The sequence below is a fragment of the Nipponia nippon genome, unplaced genomic scaffold, assembly GCF_047370975.1.
Source record: "Nipponia nippon isolate SJK-2023a ecotype South Korea unplaced genomic scaffold, ASM4737097v1 scaffold_22, whole genome shotgun sequence".
NCBI lineage: Eukaryota > Metazoa > Chordata > Aves > Pelecaniformes > Threskiornithidae > Nipponia > Nipponia nippon.
Genome location: NW_028262339.1, coordinates 8,692,987 through 8,703,029, shown reverse-complemented (window position 1 = coordinate 8,703,029; position 10,043 = coordinate 8,692,987).

Below are 10,043 nucleotides of genomic sequence, written 5' to 3'. Positions count from 1 at the left end.
TGTGGTCCTGGGTGCCTGGTTCACAGTTCTCTGACACTGTCACATTATCTATAGCACTTATCTGCTTATCTTATTACCTGCTGCACTTCACAACAGTACCATTGTCACAGCCCACAGTTCCAGGAGCTGTACAGGCAGGGCATTAAGAGCCCAACTCCCTCATTGTTCAGTAAATAGCAGGTTGTCATAAAGCTAGAGAAAGATGTTCACCAGCATTTGATATGGGAGAGCAGAGAACATGTTCATTCCTCCTTCCCCATCTAACCCAGAGGTCCAACCTGCAAGTGCCTCCAGGACAGTCTGGAGGGGTTTTCCCCTCTTGCCTTTCCTTCTACACGTCAGAGAAGCCAATGCAGATAAGTGCATTGGAGGGCAGCTAAGGCAGCAAGGAGAGGGAAAAAACACAAAAGACAATGCTGATCCATGATGATCCTGAGGGATTAAAAAATGAACTAGGGCTCTCATAGATCAATCCCTCGTTCTGAAAACCCTGGCCCAAACACCCTTGGTCAGCAATCCACATTCCATATCTCATCCAGGCATCCTCAGTGCTCACAGCACCCTGACACTGCATACTGTGATCCTGCTCTGGACTCCAGGACCCCTGGTCTGCTGCCACCACTGACCTTCAGACTCCAGAAAGTAGCATTCACAATATCTGAGTCTTTGCCTACCTTATTCCTGCATTTGTGACTGTGGGATGACAATGGATTTGGAGCAGAGCTGCAAAGGCACATGGGAGCCCAGAAGGGAAATTAAGAAATGTGGGATAAGTGAAGTCAGAACAACAGTGTAAGCAATGAGACAGCTCCACAGAAAGATCAGGAACTTCAGTTCTTCCAGCTTCATGGCATAAGAATAGCAATCAAAAGATGCTAAAAAAAATTATCAAAAGAAGTACTTTCCTCCCACACATAATAGTGCTTCTCACAGACACAGGATAATGCTGGCAGGAAAAAAAAATAGAAAGATGGAAATGGACCTGGTGTTTCCAGTAAACACCCAATGATGTAAAAGTTAATGCTAACACCAGCATTAGTGAGCAGACAAGCCTTGTGGTAGACTCTACCAGAGATCATCATGAGACCTACATGGGGGGCACACACACTCTCATGACTGCTTCTACTGGGATGTTTCACCCAGGATTAGGCTCTGAAGTAGAGAGGTCACCTGGTCCACTTGGACCACATCCAGCTGGACTATTGTGCAACCCTAAACTCCCCCCCAACCTATAGTCTCCCTAATGCCTATATTACCCTTCACTCCCCTTTCAGTGACTCCTCTGTCTTACAAGCCTCTGGCTCCTTTCCCACAGCCTCTGCTGCAGAGGCTGAAGGGAATGAATCTGTCCTCAGCCCAGTTCTTGGGAGATCTTTTACATCAGGGATTCCCAAGATCACATTGTTCAAGAACCACCGTGGGTAACAGCAGCTCCTGGCTCTTGTGCCTAGCACACACACATGCTGAAAGTGGTGTTCAACAGCTGGGGCAGTGTTCATGTCCCATTTTGAACCTTGTGCACTATTGATGGTACATGTAGCAGTAGGAGCTCCTATTTATCCTGTCACACCCCCCCCAGCACTATGGGAAAAAAAACTGGCCCTGGTCCCCCAGTGCCTATCTACTCATTCAGACTTCCCCTACCCTTGTTACTGCCTTTGTAGCTGATTGTAACACTTAGATCACATCTTTCCATAAGGCTTTGTTATATTTTGAGTGTTACCACAATATAACTGCTTGAAAAGCATCATTTTGAGGATACAGACCATGATGACAGCACGCTTCACTGCTGAAGCACTGGGTCTCTGCTGCCTCTGGGAAATGGCTGCTTGGAGCTGGCTTCCAGCACCAGCACTGATCTGCTGACAAGCCCTGCTGAGCAACACACGCTTTCACATTGGTGCAGATGCTGTTGTGGGAGGACAAGCTTTGCACAGGCACACTTTGACATTTGACAGCAAAATGTCAAGAGAGCTGATACACAGCCATTTCCCAGCTGTCTCTCCAGAGCTCTGGCTGCAACATGCAACTCTGCCCAGCTATTTGGTTTCAGTGGCAGCACAGGCTCCCCAGGTGGACTGTGATTCACTGGCTATCACAGATGCTGCAGCAGACGGATGCCTACTCTGCCTGCACCCATAGCCTGCTCCCAGCACAAGGCTCTAAGGTCCAATATCACAGGAGGCATGCAGCCAGCTCCTGCCAGGAGCCATTCTGACAGCTTCCCTAGGGATATGCATGGCACTTTTTCTGCCTTAGATACCTCTTTCTCCCTTGGGACACCTCTCCTGGCTTCCTCCTATCTCAGGGATGCAGGGAGGTTAGGCAGTGGCACTGCCAGTGCAGGGATTATTCAGTTCCCAACACCAGAGCACCCTCCCTGGCCATACTGTCCCTTGGCTCTCCCTGATTCTGGAAGACTGTAGAAGGATCCTCCCTCTTCTATTTAGGGTCTGGTAGGCTGGGATTGACACTGGGACATAAAATCCAGCAAGCAGAGTAGTTTCAGATTCTGCTGGCTTTGATCAGCTCCTTGTAAAGCCCTCACACTCCTCTGCAAGGGGAAGTTTCCAGATGTGGGGATAGGCAGTCTGTACCTGAACACTTTTTGCCAAATCAGTTCATTCTTCTTATTTATCATTTGCAATAGCGCAAGCCCACAGTGTGCTGAATCCTGCTCAATCCTACACACACATCAGCAAACATAGCATCCAGCAATGATCCCTGCCCAGAAAAGTGTGTTGTAGCAGTGCAAGGCAGGGAGGCATGCAGGGAGCACAATGACTCTAGACACATCAGTACAACAGCCATTTTGAATGCAAATGTCAAAATTCTTTACCTTCTCTATACTGACACCATCTGCTGCTACATGGGAGATATGGATTGTTTATTCAGTCAGCTCGCTCTTGAGGTGCTAAGGGTTACCTGGAGAAGGTGAGGGCCAGACACTTCATTACCTGTGGATGCTTCACTCCAGTCAAGATAATACAGAACAGAGAAGGATGGCGTTTTGTGAGACACCTATGATGTGGTGTGGAATTGCTTATCAATGCTTATACTCCCATGTGTGTGTATATATATATATATATATATATATATACACACGGCAAAAACTCCTTAGCTGCAGCAAAGCTCTAGGTAAGTAGTGGAAGAGGAGTGCTGAACAACAAAGGATGGTTCAGCACTGATCTGAGAGCTGCCTGCCAAGCCATGTCTGTGCTTTATAAAGGAGGCAGCATGCTGCAGATGACAGGGGCATGCAGCACCTTGCAGAGCTGAGCCTTTCAGGATCTGCACCTCATGCCTTGTAAGTCCTTGCTGAGCACTACATAGAGGCCCCCAAATCCCTCCTCTGTCCTACCCTCAAAGACTGAGGACGTGCTGATTTAAGGGTGGTCGGTGCAGCTCCATGGCTTCTGGAGTACAGCCTCCTGCTTCTGCAACACTACTGAGAAGACGCAGAAGCTATCAGAGCCAGCTCCAAACTGGCTTGCAAGGCTCTGCTTCAATTAAGAGGGGGCTGGTGCAAACACCAGCCTTGCCTCCAAGTGCTGATGGGTTAGGTGTAGTGGTCACATACCACCATGCATACCCCACTATCTGTTACCACTCTGGCCATGCTTTTGGAGGTCCATCGCCGATTGCTTAATACCTTGCTCTGCCCAGCACTCTCAGCTGCACACGTGGGGCAACTGGGTTCAACACACAGTGACACAAGTTTCCTCATAAAATGTAACACAATAGTGGGGAAGTGTCCTGGTTTCGGCTGGGATAGAGTTAGTTTTCTTCCTAGTAGCTGGTATAGTGCTGTGTTTTGGATTTAGGATGAGAATAATGTTGATAACACACTGATGTTTTGGTTCTTGCTGAGCAGAGTTTACACTAGTCAAGGACTTTTCAGCTTCCCATGCTCTGCCAGGTACACAAGAAGCTGGGAGGGGGCACAGCCAGGACAGCTGACCCAGACTGGCCAAAGGGCTATTCCATACCACATGACATCATGCTCAGTATATAAGCTGGAGGGAGTTGGCCGGGGGGCAGTGATCGCTGCTTGGGGACAGGCTGGGCATCGTTTGGCAGGTGGTGAGCAATTGCATTGTGCATCACTTGTTTTGTATATTCTTTTATCATTATTATAATTTCTTCCTCTGCTGTCCTATTAAACTGTCTTTATCTCAACCCACGGGTTTTACTTTTTGTTTTCTGATTGTCTCCCCCATCCCACTGGGGGGCAGGGGGGAGGGTGAGTGAGCAGCTGTGTGGTGCTTAGTTGCCGACTGGGGTTAAACAGGGAGGCATGCAGAGATTCAAGAAATAAATGTGATTTAAATACAAAACCATTGCACATATAGCACGGAGAATGAAGAGGCAGGAGCAAGATCATCAGAACTGCCAGCTGGAGGGAATGCTGGCTTTTTGGAGGGTGGCTTTTCTGAACAAATTACTGTTTCTACAAATCTCAGCCACTTCATCTATGAAATGGAATGCCCAGTGTAAACCTTTAACTGTGAGGATTCTTGCTGCTTCTTTCTGAATGGCTATGGTTTCACTGTCATCATCATCTTCCTCAGATGGACCAAGATCCATCAAGTCACTCAAGAGCGAAAGATGGAAAAACAGAGTTAAAAGCTGGGCATTCAGTTTCATAGATGAACCAGCAAAAATGTTTTTGTATGGGAGCTGCTTGTTCTTTGAGGGTTGTTCCATGTAAATCCCCAACTCCCACGGAGCATTTGTATTAACAGCCTTAAAGAAAACAACACAGCTCTACAAAACAAGCACGAGCAGAAATGCTGCAAAAAGCAAGTTTGCGTGAGCTTGCAGACATGGGCACAATACAGACATCTCCTCTTTGCTCCACAGGGAGAGATACATTCAGTTTACTCCCTGTAATTCTACCTCCACGCAAAAGGGCTGGGAGAAGAATCCAAACTGAAAGCCACTCTTCAGATGTTCAACAGGACAGGCGGCATGAGGGATCTCAGGGCTCACTGGTTCCAGCACCGGTTTCCAGGATCCCAGTAATGCAGTTCATCCCTGCCCCAGCTTTGCTACTCCAAAAGCTGCCAGAAAGTACTGGATGGTTTTAAAAAAAACTCAACAGGAAAATTCCAGCAAGCTGGAGTGCATTCAGAGAGCAGCGTGAGCAAAGAGGGGCACAGGATGAGTGGCCTGGGGACGGGACTGAACTGTCTGGGTAAGAAGAGGATGGATGTGAGGACTCAGGAAGCCTATAAGTTGTTGTAGGGTGGGACTAGCTAGTGGTATTTGTTTGGACATTCATTCATTTCTCACCAGCTAATACATCTCTGCCAAATTCATGCCTTCATTAAATGCTTTAGTAAATCATCCAGCACGTTTAATGAAAGAAAAGGTGTAAAAAGAAATACTAGTTGTTTGACTCATCCTAAACCTCCAGTTCTCCTTCCCTGCCTCGGGGAACAGGGAGCATAATGAGGGTCCCATAATTTCTGGTCCCAGGGTGAATATTCCAGCACCCAGTGTTTAAAGGGGGCTGCCACAAGACAGAAAGACTAAATACTTCCTAAATTTCTGCCTCAGCTCAGGCTAGTTCCTCTTGTGGTCCCGAGCAAACAGTGATTCCTGAAAAGACCACTTCCCTTTTCTTTCCACAGCGAGGTGCTGCCTGGGCCAGAGCTTTTTCCAGTGGTTTCCAGGACAGCCTGACTAAGCCCATTATTAATGTATCATTACATCCCAGAACTATATAGGATTATGATGTGTTCAAAGTGGAAACTGCAGCACATGATGATCAATCACAGCTTTTGTGTACATGACAGCAAGGAGCTTCTCAGGTCAGGGATGAGGGGCTTGCCAGCAGAGATGATAGGCTGAGTGAGATGAAAATAAGTAGTAGCACATGCATTCCTGCCGATAATACAACTAGCATGAGGCAGATACTGCCTCCCAGTCATAGGAAAAGAAGCCCCAGCTGCTTTGGGCATTTTGAGTTACAGAAGACATCAGAAATAGCTCAAGCAGCAGATCTATACCAGATAACACAGGAGCCAGACAGTGACTGAACCAGTTTTTCCCATTTCTGTGCTCTCTTGCTCCATGACTCATCATCTGGCATGTGACAGGAGCCACTTATAGGCCGTGACTCATGGGCATCAGCGAGGTGATCTGGGTTGGAACCTGCTCCTCCTTCTCTTCACAGCCCATCCTCTGCCCCAGGCCCCACTCCATATGCTCTTAATTACCATATGCAAATCCAGAGGAGAAAAAAACTCTGATGTTTCTAGCTGTTAACATCACACAAAAATTGCTGCTGAATTAAACTGCAGACACAGTAAATCCTTTCTTATCACAGACACTCTAGTAGCAGCAGCAGGAGGAGGTCTATGCACTTCTATAGCATATTTCTGCCTGAGCACTCTGAAAGCATAATGAAGATCTTACAAGAGCAGAAATTACATAATTCCTTTCTGAAACATGGATCTGTCTGGGTGCTGGAGCCTGGCTGCTGCACGATTCCCAGAATACTCAAGAACCCACACAGATGAGGAAAAAATCTTATAAGCAAATGAAATAGCTGCGCAGAATCAGTAGCTAAGATGCCAAGCTTAACTCCTCCTTAGCTGCACAGTTTTGGCCAGGGCTTAGCCTCGAAGTAGAGCTGTGACTATCAGCTGGCTGCCTCATGAACACGCTCCTTTTACAGACCTGCCTAACTGAGGACCCTAGGAACCAGAGGCTGCAGTTGAGTAGTGACAAAAATACAGGCAGCAGTTGTGGGTGAACCAGTCAAAGCCAACAGAAGCGTGGACTGAAGGTTTTCCCACCAACTTCTACACCTGGGACCTGTGAGCTCAAAACTCTCCATCACAACAGCCACAGCAGGGCAGGGAATAAAGTGTCCTGCTGAGGGAGTTGGGCATCAAACTCAGTGCAGCTTTGTGGATCAAAGCCAGCTCTCTGACCTCTGCCTGCAGGCATACAAGATGGCAAAGCTGTTCCCAAAGTCTGTTATATGGCTACACGCAACAGTGAATGAGCAGCTGTTCTTGCTCAGGTGTGCGCTGCAGGGGCGAAGGCTCTCGAGATCATAGCAAGAGGTGGAGAGGGCACAGATGCTTCATACGGATGGAGATATTCTCAACAGCACTGGAGATTTCAGGGGTTGCCGGGGATCTGAATCATCCCTAGAATTACCATATTTTGGAAAAACCTCTCAATGCGAGATCATGAATCACTTCCACTGGGCCCTCAGGACTTTCTTCCCTAACATTTACTGGAATCTGGCTTCAGATAACTTGGCCTTGCCCAGACCATGGCAAAGGAGAGGCCCTGCTTATCCAAGGCTTATGGGAGGATAATTTCAGAAGCAAGTTTCATCTGCACAAAGAAAAAGTACATGAGGACAGCTGCATCTCAAGTAGTTCTAGATCCCCTATCACCTTCATGACTCAGGGAAAAGATGAGCTAAGCCCTAAAAGGGACAAAGAAGGTCTTCACAGTGAATAAGATCTTACTGCAGCACAGGTCAGCACATTCATACAGACTCCAGCCACTCCATGGCTGCATATTTTCACTATTGCTTCCTCTCTGTCCAGATTAAAACTGGCATTGCATTTCTGTTCAGACCATGCATTGCAGGAATCACAGCTGCAAAACAATCCTGAACCCTCCCTGCAAGGCAAAAGCATCAGTGACCACTGAAGAAAGCCCAAGAAATAAGGAACTCGGTCTTAAGATAACTCAGTTAAAGAGGCTGTAAAAGAGGCTCAGTTAAAGAGGCTCTGGCTGTGGAGCCAGAGCTCCACATATGTAGGAATCACTATCAAGTGGAAAACCAAACATTTCTGGGATGGCAGATTACGGATATACAACCTCATGTAGCAACATAGCAAAAGCAGAACAGGCAGCAAAGGTGGCTAAGGGAGAGTGAGATAAAACCACAGCAGGGCCAAGTTCTTGAAATAACTAAGGTATCACCCCACAAGTCACCATAAATAAAGCAGCTAGAGATGTAAAAAAGCCCTAGCAGGATTATTTTCAGACTTGAACACAGCAGTGGTGCAATGGTTTGCTACCAGGACTAGGTAGCCATGTCCCAGTGAATAGGAGAAGCAATGCAGGTATGGTATTACCTAGCAGTGATGGGTATCAGTTCTGCCAGACAGCCAGAATGCCTGCATCTGCAGAGCTTTATTATTTTTAAATGATGTAATCCTACATGGAATTTAATACATACTGTGTGCAACCAGATCAGGAGCTCCAAAATCAAGCACAAACAGAAAACATCCCAGCAGCAGGCTGGTTTTATTAGATGTTTCTCTTCACACTGCATGTCTAAATGGTTTTTCAAACAGCAGCTATGTCCAACAGCTGACTCCTGCTAAAACTGCAGGAAACTTTAACCCTTCCCAGCTCTAGGTAGTTCTAACAAGACCAGAAGCAATAACTGGATGCACAGAAAGAAATTTTCTGTCTCTCCAGAGCAGGAACATGCAATAAGCAATTCAATGGTCTGGAGGCTGGCAGCACCCTGATTCGGGGATGATATAATGCTACAAAGCAAAAAGGCTGAGTAACAGCCCAATAAAGGCAGCATCTGATGAGAGTAATGCATCAAATTTATCCTGCCCTCTGAAGGACATCAGGACCACATATACTTTTGCTGCTGATACCCAACTGCTTTTAGTACACAGGCTGGATTTTGCAATCCCTAGAAGGTAGTTGGAGGAAAAGACCCTGTAGCACACAGGTTTGAAAAGGGAATTTGACTGATTACTGTTAAGACTGTGCATTTCTTGACCCTTTTATGGCCAAGTCCCTGAACAAACAGGCCCTCTGTAATCAAGTCCAAATGCTGTCTGAATCTCATTTCAGTAGAATTCAGGCTTGGCAGAATGATTCCCAAGATGATGGGACAAGAAGCTTCTGAACTGGGAACAAATCTTTGGACCATAGTGAGACCGCACAAGATTAGAAATCACTTTTTGCACTACACATCAGGTCTTGATATGACCTCCCTGGCTGAAACAAGTCTATCAAGAATGCTTTTTTTCAAGAAAGACAAAAATCTAGGGCAACTGTTGACGCTAGCCCAGAAATAGAGGGAGGAGAAAGAAGTAATGGACAGATGAACATATTTAGTCTTCATGGATCAACTGCTACAGGGAAGTTTTGATTTCAGCACAGGAACACAGATGTCTGGACTGAATCAGATGGGTGAAGTCCCATCCTTCACCTTTGCCAGCAGAATTCAGATGCTCTGAACAAATGAGTGGGCAAATGAGTGACTGGCTGCTCCATTCTTCCCCCCTCCCATCACAGGAAGCCTCCTCCACATGGGAACAGTTTACATCTAGAAGCAGGTTTCACAACCCTCCCATAGGAAGCTAGGTGCCTATACAACCATAATGCTATATATTCTTGACATCCCTTATAGTGTCCAATTTTTTTTCTGAATTCTTGCAACTTTGGGGGCTTGTAACTACCTGAACCAGTGAGTTCCACAGCTAATCACAAGCCACAGTAGTAGTTGTCTGCCAGTCCTTTTGAACATACTAGCATTTAACTTCATTGCTTGTCCTTGGGCTACGGCAGGGAGAGTATCATCTTTTCTATTACATTTGCCACCCCTCTGAGCAGTCCCAAGCTTTTTATTCTGCTCACATACAAGAGTATTCCCTGATCTTTGATCCTGTCACCAATCTCTCTCCAACTGCCCTCTTGATGTGTGGGTGGGCTCATACGTTCTCATGGCCAGCAGCAAGGCAGAACTCAGAGGATCTGGATGAAACCGCAGCATCAATTTACATAACAGAATATTTTCCATGCAACAGAACTAACAAAAGGCAAGCCAGAACCTTAATAAAATACTTATGAAGCAGACCAGGCACTCCTAATGGTTACACATACTTTTCTTCCAAGAGGAGAAACTTATCCCTCGCAGGGGCTAGCAACACAAAACCAAATTCAGCTTGCAAAGCTCTAGCTTTGAATTTTAACAGCAAGATTCGTGGACTAATTAATCACAGTATGTGAAAATAATTCCTATTATCAGTTTCAAA